Source organism: Coregonus clupeaformis, chromosome 20, assembly GCF_020615455.1.
Source record: "Coregonus clupeaformis isolate EN_2021a chromosome 20, ASM2061545v1, whole genome shotgun sequence".
Taxonomy (NCBI): domain Eukaryota; kingdom Metazoa; phylum Chordata; class Actinopteri; order Salmoniformes; family Salmonidae; genus Coregonus; species Coregonus clupeaformis.
This window is the reverse complement of record NC_059211.1, coordinates 32,092,050-32,111,654: the sequence shown is the minus strand read 5'-3', so window position 1 is coordinate 32,111,654 and position 19,605 is coordinate 32,092,050. Positions and strand designations below refer to the sequence as shown.

The 19,605-nt window shown below is 43.7% G+C and overlaps 1 protein-coding gene across 2 annotated transcripts in view; it reads left to right on the top strand.

The window, feature by feature from the left end:
* The window catches only part of gmds (GDP-mannose 4,6-dehydratase), a 199,860-nt gene that overhangs the window by 56,284 nt on the left and 123,971 nt on the right, over positions 1–19,605 (top strand). The gene's annotated exons all lie outside the window — the stretch shown is intronic.

Sequence of the window (19,605 nt, the reverse complement as noted above, 5' to 3'; positions counted from 1 at the left end):
GCGCCTGTGTGCCTGTGTGTGTGTGTGTGTGTGTGTGCCTGTGTGTATGTGCGTGCCTGTGTGTGTGTGTGTGCGTGCCTGTGTGTGTGTGTGTGCATGCCTGTGCCTGTGTGTGTGCGCGCCTGTGTGTGTGTGCGCGCCTGTGTGTGTGTGTGCGTGCCTGTGTGTGTGTGTGCCTGTGTGTGTGTGTGTGTGTGTGTGTGCATGCCTGTGTGTGTGTGTGCGTGCCTGTGTGTGTGTGTGTGTGTGTGTGCCTGTGTGTGCCTGTGTGTGTGTGTGCCTGTGTGTGCCTGTGTGTGTGTGTGCCTGTGTGTGTGTGTGCGTGCCTGTGTGTGTGTGTGTGTGCGTGCCTGTGTGTGTGTGTGCCTGTGTGTGTGTGTGTGTGTGCGTGCCTGTGTGTGCCTGTGTGTGTGTGTGCGTGCCTGTGTGTGTGTGTGTGCGCCTGTGTGTGTGTGTGCGCGCCTGTGTGTGTGTGTGTGTGCGCCTGTGTGTGTGTGTGCGTGCCTGTGTGTGTGCGCCTGTGTGTGTGTGTGCGTGCCTGTGTGTGCGCCTGTGTGTGTGTGCGCGCCTGTGTGTGTGTGTGTGTGCGCGCCTGTGTGTGTGTGCGTGCCTGTGTGTGTGTGCCTGTGTGTGTGTGTGTGTGTGCCTGTGTGTGTGTGTGTGCGTGCCTGTGTGTGCGTGCCTTTGTGTGTGTGTGCATGCCTGTGTGTGTGTGTGCGTGCCTGTGTGTGTGCCTGTGTGTGTGTGTGTGTGTGTGCATGCCTGTGTGTGTGCATGCCTGTGTGTGTGCATGCCTGTGTGTGTGTGTGTGTGTGTGTGTGTGTGCGTGCCTGTGTGTGCCTGTGTGTTTGTGCGCCTGTGTGTGTGTATGTGATATGGAAGCGTTTACTTACAACACGTGTGGCCGAAGTTCAGGCCAGGTCACCACCACTGCTACCTGTGAAGGTTTATCATTGTCTTTAAACACTGCTTAAATCAAATCAAATCAAATTGTATTTGCCACATGCGCCGAATACAACATGTGTAGACCTTACAGTGAAATCCTTACTTACAAGCCCTTAACCAACAATGCAGTTTTTAAGAAAAAATGTTAAGTAAAAAATAAAAAATAGCAAATAATTAAAGAGCAGCAGTAAAATAAAATAACAGTAGAGTCAATGTGTGGGGGCACCGGCTAGTCGAGGTAATTGAGGTAATATGTACATGTGGGTAGAGTTAAAGTGACTATGCATAGATAATAAACAGAGTAGCAGCAGCGTAAAAGAGGGGGTGGGGTGGGGTGGGGGGGGGGGATAATGCAAATAGTCCGGGTAGCCATGATTAGCTGTTCAGGAGTCTTATGGCTTGGGGGTAGAAGCTGTTAAGAAACCTTTTGGACCTAGACTTGGCGCTCCAGTACTGCTTGCCGTGTTGGTAGCAGAGAGAACAGTCTGACTAGGGTGGCTGGACAATTTTTAGGGCCTTCCTCTGACACCGCCTGGTATAGAGGTCCTGGATGGCAGGAAGCTTGGCTCCAGTGATGTACTGGGCCGTACGCACTACCCTCTGTAGTGCCTTGCGGTCGGAAGCCGAGCAGTTGCCTACCAGGCGGTGATGCAACCAGTCAGGATGCTCTCGATGGTGCAGCTGTAGAACTTTTTGAGGATCTGAGGACCCATGCCAAATCTTTTCAGTCTCCTGAGGGGGAATAGGCTTTGTCGTTCCCTCTTCACGACTGTCTTGGTGTGTTTGGACCATGATAGTTTGTTGGTGATGTGGACACCAAGGAACTTGAAGCTCTCAACCTGTTCCACTACAGCCCCGTCAATGAGAATGGAGGCGTGCTCAGTCCTCTTTTTTTTCCTGTAGTCCACAATCATCTCCTTTGTCTTGATCACGTTGAGGGAGAGGTTGTTAGGTTATTATAAGACAATGAGACTGTCTTGCCTGGTGTAATAAAACCCAACTGTCGTGCTGATCATATTATGGTGGAATTAAACTCGCCCTCAGGGATAAGGCTGTATAGTTGGCGTCAGAAACACACTCCTTAATCAGAAACACACTACTTAATCAGAAACACATTCCTTAATCAGAAACACACTCCTCTCCTCGCTTCTCCCCCGCTTTCATCACACACAGGTGTGTGTTTGCATGCGTGCATGTGTGACTGAGCACTTAAACAGTGAAATGTATCAGCTGTTGGTCCTGTCTTAATCATCAATGTTCACACAATGAAACAATGAGTGATGCATCTGATAGACTAAAATGCGTTTGTGACAGTAAATCAGGCTTTGAAGTACTGTATACTACTTTTCATTGACCAAACTCTTTGTTTTGAGTGAGCTAGCTTTATTTCGCTCGCACACTCGATGCCCAGAACACTGTTTGTGTATCTATGGCTTTCCCCCCTCGTTATGTGGATAATTGGAGAAAGGAATGTTGGGGGAACGTTTTGGGAAGGTTGCAGTACCCTAACCTCTCTTTCCACTCAGCGTCGACTCTTCATCATCCGTGTCTGTGTGATGAGTTAACCTACAGCAGAGAGACATCCGACATCCCATCCCCCCTCTTGCTAAACGCTTCAATGGAAGTGGTGTTGGAAGGCCAGTAGGAGGCACTCTTTCCTCTGGTCTAAAAAATAATTATTATTATCCCAATGCCCCAGGGCAGTGATTGGGGACATTACCCTGTGTAGGGTGCTGTCTTTCAGAAGGGATCTTAAACGGGTGTCCTGACTCTCTGTCGTCACTAAAGATCCCATGGCACTTATTGTAAGAGTAGGGGTGTTAACCCCGGTGTCGTGGCTAAATTCCCAATCTGGCCCTCATACCATCCACTGCCACCTAATCATCCCCAGCTTCCAATTGGCTCATTTATCCCCCTCACCCCCGGTAACTATTCGCCAGGTCATTGCTGTAAATGAGAATTAGTTCTTAGTCAACTTAACTGGTAAAATCAGGGTAAAATAAATAAGATGCCAGTTCAGTTCCCAAACAAAGATGACTCTGTGTCGTGTGTGTGAACGTGGAAGTTCACTGTATGAATTTGTACTTGCGTGTGGACTCTATCTGTGTGAGTCGATGAGCCAGCTAGGTTTCTGTCAGGCAGACAGGAGCAGCCGAGTGCGGAGTGGTGATTTGTGACTGGTGAGCTGTTGAGGCTCTGTGAGCTTCTTTGTCTGTCTGAAGTGGAACTGGATTGTGTTTTGACTTGCATAGTTCTGGCTGCCATCACAGTTGTAAAATCCCCAAATGAGATACTGCACATTTGAGAGAGAGAGAGAGAGATGCCTGAGCCCCAGATGTTTCTCTCTCAGCCCTTCAGGGATATGTCTTCACTCTGTGTGGATGGTGTTTATGTTTGAGAGGCATGCAGGTATTACCAGCCTGTCACCCATCACCTCCCCTGCCTCGGGGACCAGAGGAGTGTTAAATGGACGTTAGCAATGGATCTTTTGTTCCAGAGCAACATATATATATATATATATATATATATATATATATATATATATATATATATATATATATATATATATATATATATCCTATGATAGTGCCACATTGAAAGTTACTGAGCTCTTCAGTAAGGCCATTCTGCCAATGTTTGTCTAAGGAGATTGCACGGCTGTGTGCTTGATTTTATACACCTGTCAGCAATGGGTGTGGCTGAAATAACCGAATCCACTAATTTGAAGTGGTGTCCACATACCTTTGTGTATATACAGTATATTCATATATATTAATATATATGCTAGATCTATCATAAGGTTATTGTGTCTGTTCTCAGTTATGGACTTTGACTTGTGGGTTAACTAAGAAAATATGTCTCGTCTTCTCCACATGTGCTACTACTGTGTGTTGTTTAGAGATATTTATGGATATAGTTAGCCCTATAAATGTAAAGAGAGTGGTAGGCTATCTATTTTAGACCTGCTATCAGTGGCATTGGTATTTGTATGCAATTTCATTTACCTGCCTCCATTTTACACCATTTTACACTTTTACACAGAATGGATTGTATGAATGTAGCCAGCACACCTTCAGCATGGTAAACATTTTCCTTTGTCGCAGTGTGCCAATGAAAATGATGTCATCTCTTATACAAATAAGTTATCTGTGTTTCACTCCTTCTAAGAAAGAAAGCATCACACAGGGAGGGAGGGAGGGAGGGAGGGAGGGAGGGAGGGAGGGAGGGAGGGAGGGAGGGAGGGAGGGAGAGATCTTTTATCTGACTGTTAATTACTATTATTGGAATTGTCAGTAACACTGTTAGGGATCTTTCATTAATCAGCTATTCCCCCCGTGGCGTATTGTAACCTCATGTTATCCAAGATTAAGGTATTACAGTCACAGATTATCTCCCTGGCTGTCGCCTGACACTTAATAAACCTGGATACAAACCTAGTTTTCATTTCACAATGTTCCGTAATTGGCTGTTAATTGTCTAAACAATGAATTTCGCCTCAGTAAAACATTATCACAATAATATAAATCATGTTCTGTTATTGTTCAGTGAACTAATGTTCATAGTGTTGTAGTGTATGTAGTGTATCTGGATCAGAGAACAGTGTAAACAACATTATGACTCAGCCCTTAGTTCTCATATTTAAACACGCAAGTCACTCTTGATAACACATCCACATCCACAGAGAAAATATAAACCTCTTTGAACGTTTATCTGTAGTACTGGAATAGTCCTACACTGCTCGTAAGTGTTTAAGGCGCTAAGACTTTGGAAGAATCCCAAATGTTTGTTGGCCTACCCCTGAAAGCCAATAGATTCTAGAACTTTATAGAAGTTGAGAAGATGATGACATTATGTAAGTTAACTTGCTGACACTAGTGACACCTCTCTGAACACTAGCTCAATTAAACTGTGAAGAATATATCAATGTGTATTCCAGTCATTACAGAAATACTGCTCCACACAGTTAAGACAGCACCCAGGTAAAAACAATCACTGTGAATGAACGGGCCAGTGATGACTGAGGAATGGCTGGTTGATGCTGGCTGGGCTGAATTGGCAGTGTGTCAGTTGGTGTCATCCTGGTATGTTGTTGTTTGCTTACGCGTTCTAACCGCACTCAGAGGTTGTCATAAACACAATAGGTCCCCTCTCTGTGTGTTGACACGGCCTGTCAGATAGTCATAATCCGTATCGTCTACGTGAGATCAGCATCATTATCGTATCAACCCTCCACAGGATTCCTTAGGTAGCAGTTATATTTAGGTGTTTTCCTTCGAAGTAAGATGGAAGCTGTCTCTTAGTTCTGAGAGCTTTCTTTACACTGTCTCTACACAACATTATAGGGTGTGTGGCATAGTAAGAAGCCTGTTACACACACAGAATCATACTCTGGGGAAATAAGCAGTATGAATATGCAGATAGTGTAATGGTATCGTTCAGGAGGAAGATAATTTTTATGCGAGGCTTTGAAACAGCTCTTTGTGAGCTTGCATTGGTATCTGCTCCCAAACGGTCACCGGTATCGGGACCCTTCCTAGGCAGGGTTGTGGTCAGACCAGGGAGGGGAAGCGATTGTCCGAATATTCCCAGTTTGGTTGATGGAAGGGGTATTAGGAGGAGAGTGTGTGTGTGTGCGTGCGTGCGTGCGTGCATGCATGCTTGCATTTGAGTGCACGTGTCTGGGTCCGCGTATGTGCCTGTGCGTGTTTTTGTGTGTCTGCACAGTATGTGAATATTTGCTGGAACAAACAGCTGGGTAACCAGAGGTTGCTCCTGTGGTCTGGACAGGTTGCTCCTGTGGTCTGGACAGGTTGCTCCTGTGGTCTGGACAGGTTGCTCCTGTGGTCTGGACAGGTTGCTGTTGGATCGTGGGATAGTATAGCTTGTGCCTCCTACTGTAGATCTGAGATCTGTCTTCCATAAACACAATATCAGATAGATACTTCATAGTCCTGCATCAGTGAAGCTCATTCCTCTTAATATCAACACCATCAATTCTCAAGCATACAGTAAAACACAAAGATCTTAAACTGTAATTGACACAGGACTTTTCAGAATACAGGCCTGCTCTTTGACGATAAACATTTCTGGTTTACTTTACAGTGTACTGTGAGTAGTGTATATTCTCAGTTAACAAATGTTCTGTCATGGTCTCCGTGTAAACAGTCTGTACTGTATGTGGGTCTCTACTAGCCACACAGAATAAGTCATGAATAAGTCATGGGTGGGATTGGTTGGGATTGTATTTCACTTGTTTAGGGCTTCTCTTCCTGGCTATTTTCTTGTTACATGTTTCTTTTACGTTTTCCTTTCCTTTCCTTTGTGTGGGTGTCACAGTGCTGCTGCTTGCTCCTCTCCTCTGTAGCAGAGTGAAGGGAAGTCTTTAGAAATATAAAACTCCAACAGAGCATTTCCCCATCCATTCCCTGTGATAGTTCTTCAAAGACCGCCGTTCGAAGCGTTCCGACCCGGCATTCCGACCCCTGACATGGCGTTCCCACCCTGGTGAGAGCCGGGTGGAGCTGCTTCGGACTTGAACCCTGCTCATTGTCTTACTGTAACCTTTCTGCGTGTGTGCGTGTGCGTGTGCGCTCCAGGTTTATAATCCATTATCAGAATGCAATGTCCTATGGCACAGAGTCTATGTGTGCAGTTAGGGGTAATGTTATCCAAACCTAGCATAAAGGGAGAGACAGAGAGATAATAGAGACAGAGAGAAAAATTAAGAAAGAAAGAGTGGAGTTTAGTATGTGTTACTGCTACAGTGTGGAGTATCTGGAGCCTAATAATGGAGATTGAGATGGATGATCCAGATTAAACTCTCATTAAGAGTAAAGCAGTGAAACATACACTCAGATTATACAGTTTTAATAACCCTCCCCAATAAGGACATTAAGCCAGAGAAGAATGTGTGATATTAATGTGTGATTATTAGGTTAAAGGTGTTGTGTTCTCTCTGCGCTCTGCATGCCTGTGTGATAACATATCTCCCCTATCTATCAGTCGTAAAACCCCTTTCCAAACATTAAAAACAGCAGGAGAGCGAGTGTGGTGACTGAAGACCATGGTAGACCATTACATGACTGTGTTTTGGTGTTTTGGAGGTGCCATGGCGTTCTATTAGATCAGTCTTGTTCCTCTGCTGGTCCTGTTATGCACTGTGGACTTGGACATATTTTCTCTGGTCGTACAGTGCGCTGTGGACTTGGCAGCAGCATATATATATATATATATATAAAAAAGAACTTCAGCACTGATTTATGATGGCGCAGAGTGCCAGATATTTCTTAATAACACTATAATAGTCTAATGGCATTATGGTCCAGTAATGCTGTTGTTTTTCTGTCAATCCTTTTTTCTCTCTCCTTCCTGCTCCCTCTTGTTCCTTTCTTTCTTTTAACTTCTACCATCACTTATAAACAGTTTATGACTAACAAAGGGGGATGGGGCAGAGGTAGATGGAGAAATAGGGTGAGTGGGAGGGAGGGAGGGAGGGATGGTGAAAGAGAGGGAGGAAGGCATTGAGGTAAGAGGGTGTTAAAGTCACTAACAAATCTCCTTCAGATTAAAGGTGATGGGATAGGGATACTCCTATATTACACTTGCTGTTATGAGGACTGTTATGACTCCTATAATACACTGTTACTATTATGAGTACTGTTATGACTCCTATAATACACTTTTACTATTATGAGTACTGTTAAGACTCCTATAATACACTGTTACTATTATGAGTACTGTTAAGACTCCTATAATACACTGTTACTATTATGAGTACTGTTAAGACTCCTATAATACACTTTTACTATTATGAGTACTGTTAAGACTCCTATAATACACTGTTACTATTATGAGTACTGTTAAGACTCCTATAATACACTGTTACTATTATGAGTACTGTTAAGACTCCTATAATACACTTTTACTATTATGAGTACTGTTAAGACTCCTATAATACACTGTTACTATTATGAGTACTGTTAAGACTCCTATAATACACTGTTACTATTATGAGTACTGTTAAGACTCCTATAATACACTGTTACTATTATGAGTACTGTTAAGACTCCTATAATACACTGTTACTATTATGAGTACTGTTAAGACTCCTATAATACACTGTTACTATTATGAGTACTGTTAAGACTCCTATAATACACTGTTACTATTATGAGTACTGTTAAGACTCCTATAATACACTGTTACTATTATGAGTACTGTTAAGACTCCTATAATACACTGTTACTATTATGAGTACTGTTAAGACTCCTATAATACACTGTTACTATTATGAGTACTGTTAAGACTCCTATAATACACTGTTACTATTATGAGTACTGTTAATACTCCTATAATACACTGTTACTATTATGAGTACTGTTAAGACTCCTATAATACACTGTTACTATTATGAGTACTGTTAATACTCCTATAATACACTGTTACTATTATGAGTACTGTTAAGACTCCTATAATACACTGTTACTATTATGAGTACTGTTAATACTCCTATAATACACTGTTACTATTATGAGTACTGTTAAGACTCCTATAATACACTGTTACTATTATGAGTACTGTTAAGACTCCTATAATACACTGTTACTATTATGAGTACTGTTAAGACTCCTATAATACACTGTTACTATTATGAGTACTGTTAAGACTCCTATAATACACTGTTACTATTATGAGTACTGTTAAGACTCCTATAATACACTGTTACTATTATGAGTACTGTTAAGACTCCTATAATACACTTTTACTATTATGAGTACTGTTAAGACTCCTATAATACACTGTTACTATTATGAGTACTGTTAAGACTCCTATAATACACTGTTACTATTATGAGTACTGTTAAGACTCCTATAATACACTGTTACTATTATGAGTACTGTTAAGACTCCTATAATACACTGTTGCTTCAACAAGCTCTCACAGTCTCACTGCAGAATTAGACGTTCATCCACGTTCTCCAAATTTCAAATTTCAAAGGGTTTTTGTTGCTCCTGCTGCTCTGTATCGTTCCATTTCTCCAAACGTCAAATTTCTAAGTGAAGGGTTAAGTTTAGGCACTCATTCTGAATGGTTAAGGTAAGGGTTAAGGTTTGGGATGGAGTTAAAATAAAATAAAATGAACAGTGTCCACGAATGGGATCAAACACGCAACCTTCTGATCCAGAGTCATGGGATTACGAATCCAGAGTCATGGGATTACGCCCATCCACCACCCCTGTCCACAACACCTTAGCAAAAGTCAAGCTTGCTTGACGGTAATGGCGCTCACTGTTGCCCCTAATGGCCGGTTTTGTAGGCATTTCACGACGAATTTCGACGTCAATATTGAACGACCTGGCTGGTTATTTATGAGTATGTGGCCTACTCCTACTCTCCACTGATGACTTCACTGGTACCTACCATCACAATGGAAAACAACATAGTAACACACCCACCTGTATGACTGAATGTTGGGATGAACTCATACTGTAGGTTTCAGTGTGTCACACACAGTGTCTCACCTTCGTCCTTCCTCACCCCACCCGATCTCTCTCTTTTTATATCTTTCTATTCCTCTCTCCCTCCCTGTCTCCCTCTCTCCACCCATTTTCCCGCTTCCTTTCCAATTCTGTCTCACCACACACAGACACACAGACAGACAGACACACAGACACACAGACACACAGACACACAGACACACAGACAGACAGACAGACAGACAGACAGACAGACAGACAGACAGACAGACGTGCTTGTGCCCAGGACAAGTACAACACATCATAAAGTTGACTTAAGAGACACTGTCATTGAGTCTCAGACAGGCATCCACATACAGACAAGAAGGTATTTACAACCAAGGAAAAAGACACTGCACAACAACCAAGCATTAGGCTGGCCAGTAACACACACACACACAGCTGTTCTCCATTTACGCAGGGGGTAGGGGTCCTGGGTGGGCACAGCAGGGCTGTCTGTACCAGGGCTGTGGAGGGCTGGGTCGCGGTCTGTGCAAATGAGGTGTATGAGGGGCTTGGGTTTAGGCTCCAGGCTATGTGACAGGACACAGGCCAGCCAAACATGTGTGTGTGTGTGTGTGTTCCTGTGGTTGACAGTATGGTCTGTTGTGTGTGTGTGTGTCTGTACGTGCTCCTGGGGCTGACAGCGTGTGTGTGTGTAACCAGAGGGGTAGCACCTGCAGGGGCGGTGGTCCCTTGACTTGACTTCTATTTAAAGATCATGTATGCAATGCCAGGGGCAGGGAGGGGGGCAGAGGCTGGAGGGGAGCTGGCTTCCCCTGCTCACAACGGGGGCATTCATCAAGTGAGAGGGGGTTGGGGGACTCGACAGGGGTGCTGGAGTATTTAAGTGGGGTCTGGGGGGTGTAAGTGAAAGGAAGGAGTTACAGAGGGAGGAGGAGGAGCTGGGAGGCTGATTACAGACAAATGGGAGAACAGCAGCAGCAGCGGGGAGGGGGGGGGGGGCGCAGTTTGGTCCCTGCAGGGGGGCTCCTCAGGAGTGGGGGGTCTCTACTCACCTCTCCTCACCTCTCCTTCCCTCTTTTCCCACTCTTCTCTCCTCCCCTCTACTGCTTTGATGTAATCTGGTCCTGCTGATAAGAGTGCGAGAACACTGACCAACTGGAGAGGAGAGAGGGGGGGAGAGAGGGAGAGGGGGGAGAGGGGGGAGAGGGAGAGGGAGGGGAGAGGGAGGGGATACCTAGTGCATTCAACCCAACCCCTCTGAATCAGGGAAGGAAGGAAAGGTATGATGAGAGGAAGATAAGTTAGTTGGTAGACTACAATATCAGAGAATGTTTGAAATACATTGATGTGACCATATCAGTGTGTAAGTTGGGTCATTGGCGAGTTGAGTGTTATAGATGTGTTGTAGGATAGGGCTAGAAGATAAATAAAGGTTAAATAAAATATATATATTTTTTAAAGACAGAATAATATATTTATACTGTATTGCACTGTATGTGGCAACCTCTGATTCACAGTGAGCAGTTATTTTACATTTACATTTTAGTCATTTAGCAGACGCTCTTATCCAGAGCGACTTACAGTTAGTGAATACATATTTTTTTTATACTGCCCCCCCGTGGGAATCGAACCCACAACCCTGGCGTTGCAAACGCCATGCTCTATCAACTGAGCTACATCCCTGCCGGCCATTCCCTCCCCTACCCTGGACGACGCTGGGCCAATTGTGCGCCGCCCATGAGTCTCCCGGTCGCGGCCGGCGGCGACAGAGCCTGGATTCGAACCAGGATCTCTAGTGACACAGTTAGCACTGCGATGCAGTGCCTTAGACCACTGCGCCACTCAGGAGTACATGTGGTGCAACCATTCTCCCACTGCAGGAGATGAGTGTTGTTGTTTTGAGGTTGGCAAACCGCAGCAAAACACCCCCAGAGGATAAACAGGGATGATGCACAACACATACATACACACACACACACACACACACACACACACACACACACATACACTCACCGTCTGTGTGTGTGTGTGAGTGTGTGTGTGATTGCAGTAGCCCTGGGGCCTGACCACAGATGACTGTAATAAGGCCTGTTGCCATGTTTACACGCATGTTGATGTTTGTGAGGGAGAATGATTGATGGGTACTTGGTGTCTGCAGGCTAAATGGGCTGATTGGGATGGAGGGGTTCTCCTGTCTTTCCCAGGGAGTTCCGGCTCTGGTAAGTATTTCATCAAAAGGACAAGAGCCCAGTCTTCTCCCCACAAGCCTAACCACTCAGATGGATGCACCCTGCCCTACAATCGTTACATGGACTACCTATTAAAAACGGTGCCTTATAGGACATGTACAGTATTGTCTCTTAATGAAGCTAAGATATTACTGATGGGGTTGGGATCATCAAGCCATTTGATTGGCCAAAACATTCCTGGCATTCCCTGCAAGTCAGAGCGTTGGGATGAGAGTGGGAACAGGAACAGACAGGGTGTAGACGCTAGACAGCGAGATTGGCCGCTCACGCGTATTGATACCCATCACACAGATCTCTGGCAGGAGAGAGGGATGGAGACGAGGAAGGATGGAGAGATGTAGAGAGTGAGAGTAGGCCGGGAGGCATTTTGAGGGACTTTCCAGACTCTTCTATAAATCCTGTGTTTGACAGCAGATCTCCTAGGTCTCTGTGTACCTGCTCTTGAACACAACACATACCTCTAGTACACGTGTCATATCCCCCCCCTCCTTCCCCTCCTCTGCTGTCTAAGTGTTTGAGTTGTATTTGTTCATCTCCATAGCTGCAGCGGCCTCCTCACTAGCCAAGCAGAAAGCACCTGCAATTAGACAGACACAGACAGACACAGGAGAGAGGGTGAGAGAAATGATTGGGAGAAAAACAGTGTGGGGATTTTGGGTCTTTGTGGGTGTATCCATGTTGAGCCTTGCACGGTGATCTCTCATGTCTAGCTAGGTGATTAGGAAATCAATGACTTATCACAACTGAAGGAGTCTACACACTACGGAGACAGTAGATACAGAGCGTAGTGTAGTGTTGCAATATTGTTTTTGGTCAGAAAAGGGGCGTCTCCTCGTAATACGCTCCGGCATTCTGCATACTTTTGTGCTACCTGAAATTTGAGACGCACCGTATCATTCCTTGCTGAGCCGTGGGGGCAGTGTTGTTGCTTGGTTCCTTGGTCTGATCTATACTTGACAAAAATATAAACGCAACTTGTAAAGTGTTGGTCCTATGTTTCATGAGCTGAAATAAAATATCTCAGAAATGTTCCATACGCACAAAAAGCATATTTTTGACATCCCTGTTAGTGAGCATTTCTCCTTTGCCAAGATAATCCATCCACCTGACAGGTGCGGCATATCAAGAAGTTGATTAAAAAGCATGATCGTTTCACAGGTGCACCTCGTGCTGGGGACAATAAAAGGCCACTCTAAAATGTGCAGTTTTGTCACAACACAATACCACAGATGTCTAAAGTTTTGAGGGAGCGTGCAATTGGCATGTTGACTGCAGGAATGTCCACCAGAGCTGTTGCCAGAGAATTGAATGTTCATTTCTCCAACATAATCTGCCTCCAACGTCGTTTTAGAGAATTGTTGCATTTATATTTTTGTTCAGTATAAATGTCACAGGTATCCCACTACACCCGGCTACTGGGTAAGGCCTCTCTAGTGTGTGTGTATGACATTGTTCTATTGACGAGGTGACGCACACACATATACACACACTCACAGTGTGTGTTAGTCAGATACCTCTTGTTTTATTCCATGAAGGGGAGGGGCAGCAGTAGAGATAGGAATGTTTATGCGCAGGCTGTTATTGTTATTCTGAGCCATTTTAAGAAGTAGTTGTTTCCAATGAAAACACAGGGACGATTAACGGTGTGATGCAAGTTCCAACAAGGCTCTGAATGATGTTAAATCATTGATCCGCCACTCTCGCGCTCTCTTTCTCTCTCTTTCTCTCTCTTCTCTCATCCTCTCTCTCTCCTTCCCCCTCTTTCCCTCTCTCTCTCCTTCCCTCTCTCCCACTGTTTGAGTGTTATTGTGTCTGGTTCTTAGGGAATGGCGAATTGGCACATCATGAAGAAAAATACCACTCTGTTTTTCTAACAGGTATGTGTATGTGATGTGTACACGGTATGAGAGACACAATTGAAACAAGACAGGACTAGAGCTGCAGAGGTTGATGCTGCAGCCTCCCTGTATCAAAACCCAGAGATAGGCTACCTGGTGACACAGAGATGTAAAGAGATATATACAGTAAAAGGTCTAAATAACTTAGCATAGATTCCTTGTGAAAAGTGAAATGTGTGTTGTGACAGTAGGCTATATAAGGAGATGTTTAAATTGAAGATTCAATGTATCCCCAAACTTGCAGGGAAGAATAGCCTATTCAGTTCTTCCAGAATATGACCTCAATATCCTTAAACTCTCATCTTCTTCCAGAATAGCCTACAACCACAATGTCCACTCCCATGGTTTGTGTTCTAACAGTATGCTATAGGAGGAGATGGGTAATTCCGCGATAAGAGTGATGCTGAGACTCACTTTTTCACTTTCAAATGTATGCCAAATAAAAACTATTGATTGCAAACTTTAACAAACCATACTCCTATATGCAGAAGTCTACTTTTAACAATTGTCACTGAACATTTGACTAAAACACACGTATTTAAGGAACAGTGCAGATGCAAAGTCTGGGAACAGAATGACAGTAAGGTCTCCCTCAGCTTATGTGATCCAAAAAGTATTTTAAATATCTGCTCTAAATTAAGAGTCAAATATGTCTGCAGAAAGAATGGGACACCTTGAGTTTGAAAAAATCTATTTTGGTTATTAAACTACAGTAAGTGAAGTGGATCAACACCCGGTAACAGAATGACATCATGGGTCCTTGATCTGTACTATACAGAAATGCCTAATTATGAAGAATGTCACACTCTTCATAGTGATGTATCCTGAATAGGTACACAAAAGGTAGAACATTTTAATGTCCTCCTTTGCATGTTTGGGTATTATTCTACACACTGGCTATTACTCTGAGTTCAGCCCCCAAACAAGACCAAATTTGGTTGGTCCAGACCAGACCAAATCTGTACCAATCATAGACACCAATGTTTCACAAGTTTGGACAGCACAGTAGAGCACAGTACAGTATGGTAGAGTAGCGTACAGTAGAGCACAGTACAGTATGGTAGAGTAGCGTATAGTAGAGCACAGTACAGTATGGTAGAGTAGCGTACAGTAGAGCACAGTACAGTATGGTAGAGTAGCGTACAGTAGAGCACAGTACAGTATGGTAGAGTAGCGTACAGTAGAGCACAGTACAGTATGGTAGAGTAGCGTATAGTAGAGCACAGTACAGTATGGTAGAGTAGCGTACAGTAGAGCACAGTACAGTATGGTAGAGTAGCGTACAGTAGAGCACAGTACAGTATGGTAGAGTAGCGTACAGTAGAGCACAGTACAGTATGGTAGAGTAGCGTACAGTAGAGCACAGTACAGTATGGTAGAGTAGCGTACAGTAGAGCACAGTACAGTATGGTAGAGTAGCGTACAGTAGAGCACAGTACAGTATGGTAGAGTAGCGTACAGTAGAGCACAGTACAGTATGGTAGAGTAGCGTACAGTAGAGCACAGTACAGTAAAGGAAATTGGAGGAGAGTATAGTTCACTAGAGTACAGTAAATTAAAGGAAAGTATAGTTCAGTACAGTAGAGCACAGTAGAGTATATGACATACTGTACTCTACTTGTGTGCTCTACTGTGCTGAACTATTCTACTCTATTTTTCTTTACTATACTGTACTGTACACTACTGCAACTGTGGTTTGTGACTACTATGATTTTCCATTGTGGCCAATTCAGTTGCAGTCATTCTGTTACAGATTTTTTTGTCACGCTGATACCGATTTTAATCACTTAATAATTCATTAACAAAATAGTTTTCTGTAAAAACACTAACTAATTGGTAGGTCTACCTTTACTTGTTACTTTTGTGAACTTTCATTATCTTAAATATATTGGGGGTTTTGGTATCAGAATGACAAGACACTAGGCAATATTTCTTAAACTTACAGAAGGCAAATCATTTTAGCAAAACTAAATATAAATGTTAATATTACTTGGCAGGGGCCTTTACTTCAACATTATTGCGTTTTTATATTTTTCTAATACCTTTTAAAGCTTTTTGTGGTAGATGTTTGTAAGACCCCTTTCCATCTGTGTGACCAGAAATCAAAACCTTAGCTTTTTCCAAATTTTTAAGATGGAAAATGGTTGAAAAACATATCTATGTCTTCGTTTCACAAAAATATAGACTCTTAGCTTTCATTTGACACCAAATGTGATATGCTCCTATAAACTTAATATGTTGGTGCTCATGGGTCATTTTACAAGGAAATGATCAAATGCACTTTACATTGATGATGTCAATGTATTCTGAGACTCAAGTGTTCTTTTTGAGTATGCCAGGGATGTACAGTATCTTCTGTTCCATCTGATTATGATAGGGAAGAATCATGTTGTTCCACAGTATGAACTCAATGCCCACTCCCAATCCCTGAATAACACATCATAGATCTAGTAACTGTCATAACAAAAGGTGTACTTAGCTAGCTGTCCTTTCCTCTACAGCATTGTGAATCAGAGGCATATTGATAGTCCCATAGCCCAGACTTTAGCCTGGAGACCATATTTACAGAGATGAGGGATGTTGCTGAGTTGACTTGATGAAACCAGAGTAATTGATCCGTCTGGCTACGTGTGTGTGTGTGCTTCTTGCTGTACGTGGTTCATGTCTTTGTGTGTCTTTGTACGTGTTTCTGGCTGTATGTGTTTGCCAGGTTGAGGCCTAACCCTTGCTCCTGAGGGGATCTCAGCATGTTTGTCTTTGTCCTGTTAACACATGACTGGCCTAATTTCAGCTCACAGTAATGCGATGAGTAAAGGTCGACAGTGGTTTCTCTCTCTCTCTCTCTCTCTCTCTCTCTCTCTCTCTCTCTCTGTCTCTCTGTCTCTCTGTCTCTCTGTCTCTATCTGTCTCTCTGTCTCTCTCTCTCTCTCTGTCTCTCTCTCTGTCTCTGTCTCTGTCTCTCTCTCTGTCTCTCTCTCTCTCTCTCTCCCGCTCTCTCTCTTTCGCTCCCTCTTTCTCCTCCCCCTCTCTCTCTCTCTCTCTCTCTCTCTCTCTCTCTCTCTCTCTCTCTCTCTCTCTCTCTCTCTCTCTGCCCTGATGAGATCTTAGTGATCACTCTATTAACCTGTTTGTGGTGGAGGAAAAAATGGGCGTCTGTTTCTGTGTTTGGCTCACAGTTGTGAATTAGAAATAGTGTAAAGTGTGTTTACTGTCCAGCTCTGATGCTGTTATAAAGTATGTTTAACTGAATGTTGATGTGGGTGTGATGCTGCTCTCCAACAGGGTTGGGGTCACTTCCTTTTCAATTCCAATTTCAATGTAACCCTGCTCTCCAACATCTGGCAGGTCTCTGGTCATTGGACTGAGGACCATAGAGGACGTCAAGTTGTTGTGTGTTACCTCCTACCTGTGTGTGTGTGTCCATTTTACAGCTCTGCGTGGTCTTGTCGTTCTAGATGGTTCCTATATAGAGTCTATGGGCCTCATGGCCTGTATTGGGTTGCTGTTTGTGTTATATGTGATAGGGAGAAGCATAGGGCTTTGGAGGTACACTACCATTCAAAAGTTTGGGGTCACTTAGACATTTCCTTGTTTTCGAAAGAAAAGCAATTTATTTGTCTGTTAAAATAACATCAAATTGATCAGAAATACAGTGTAGACATTGTTAATGTTGTAAATGGCTATTGTAGCTGGAAACGGCTGATTTTTTAAATGGAATATCTACATAGGCGTACAGAGGCCCATTATCAGCAACCATCAGTCCTGTGTTCCAATGGCACATTGTGTTTGCTAATCCAAGTTTATCATTTTAAAAGGCTAATTAATCGTTAGAAAACCCTTTTGCAATTATGTTAGCACAGCTGAAAACTGTTGTGCTGATTAAAGAAGCAATAAAACTGGCCTTCTTAAGGCTAGTTGAATATCTGGAGCATCAGCAATTGTGGGTTCGATTACAGGCTCAAAATGGCCAGAAACAAATAACTTTCTTCTGAAACTCGTCAGTCTATTCTTGTTCTGAGAAATGAAGGCTATTCCATGCGAGAAATTGCTAAGAAACGGAAGATCTCGTACAACGCTGTGTACTACTCCCTTCACAGAACAGCTCAAACTGGCTCTAACCAGAATAGAAAGAGGAGTGGGAGGCCCCGGTGCACAACTGAGCAAGAGGACAAATGCATTAGTGTCTAGTTTGAGAAACAGGCGCCTCACAGGTCCTCAACTGGCAGCTTCATTAAATAGTACCCGCAAAACCGTGATGCTGACCTACTAGGCAGAGTTGCAAAGAAAAAGTCATATCTCAGACTGCCCATCTTAATATTTTCATTATATTGGCCAGTCTGAGATATGGCTTTTTCTTTGCAACTCTGCCTAGAAGGTCAGCATCCTGGAGTCACCTCTTCACTGTTGACGTTGAGACTGGTGTTTTGCGGGTACCATTTAATGAAGCTGCCAGTTGAGGACCTGTGAGGTGTCTGTTTCTCAAACTAGACACTCTAATGTATTTGTCCTCTTGCTCAGTTGTGCACCGGGGCCTCCCACTCCTCTTTCTATTCTGGTTAGAGCCAGTTTGCGCTGTTCTGTGAAGGGAGTAGTACACAGCGTTTTACGAGATCTTCAGTTTCTTGGCAATTTCTCGCATGGAATAGCCTTCATTTCTCAGAACAAGAATAGACTGACGAGTTTCAGAAGAAAGTTATTTGTTTCTGGCCATTTTGAGCCTGTAATCGAACCCACAATTGCTGATGCTCCAGATACTCAACTAGTCTCATGAAGGACAGTTTTATTGCTTCTTTAATCAGCACAACAGTTTTCAGCTGTGCTAACATAATTGCAAAATGGTTTTCTAATGATCAATTAGCCTTTTAAGATGATAAACTTGAATTAGCAAACACAACGTGCCATTGGAACACAGGACTGATGGTTGCTGATAATGGGCCTCTGTACGCCTATGTAGATATTCCATTAAAAATCAGCTGTTTCCAGCTACAATAGCCATTTACGACATTATCAATGTCTACACTGTATTTCCGATCAATTTGATGTTATTTTAATGGACAAAAAAATTGCTTTTCTTTCAAGAAAACAAGGACATTTCTAAGTGACCCCAAACTTTTGAACAGTAGTGTATGTGAAGGGAAAGCCTAACCGTATAAAGATATTTCATATTTATACGTCTATCAAGTCACAGTCTGTGCTCTGAAGTGGACCCCCAATGCTGACAGAGCTTGGCTTGGTGCCTGGACCTAGAACAATATCTGCCAAGGGCTGTTGGTGAGAGCGAGGAGCCCGGCCAGACACAAACGCACAAACACAGGAACGTCTGGCCTCTAAGCCTTCAGCGCTGCGGCCCTGCCTTACATAATGACAGAGTGTGGAGGCATTAAGGCAATTTGTTTGATTTAAGTTGTCAAGGCAGCCTGGACCCTTTCCCTTTCAGCTGGTTTTGAGACCCAGGCTCGTGTGTGTGTGTTCATTCTGCATTCCTCCTCTGTGAAATAAATACAAGAGGAATGGACAGGCTCACACACAAAGTGGGGTCCCATCTCGGCAAGGGAGGTAACACACTGTACGTTCTGTGTGTGTGTGAGAGAGAGAGGCTAGGGCTACACAGAGGAGGAAGACTAGGAGGAAGAGGCAAACCGAGAGGAGAAGGGTAGGAGGCAGAGAGAGGGGTGTGAGGAGGAATGAGAGTAGAAAAGGAAGGTGAGAGGGTGGAAAGGCATAACAGAAAGGAGTAAAGAAGCTTAAGATCAGGGAGAAAAGTGGGTGTCTCTGTGAGAGCAGGGATTAGGCCTGATTTTAAGGGTGGGGCGGGCATTAGCTGCCTAGCTAGCGGCCTAGCCTTACATGAAGGAGTGCATTTTGCGTCTCACTCTCAGACCCATGGTTCCATTTAAAGGTTCATTTAGAGTCAGAGAAACACAGCTCCTTTTCCTCCCAACGCCCTCGGCTCTGCTTGGTCTAGCTGCCTGCTAGTGTAGGGTCTTGTTTCACTCAGCAACTCTAGACAGCACGGTGGGAGAAAGCACA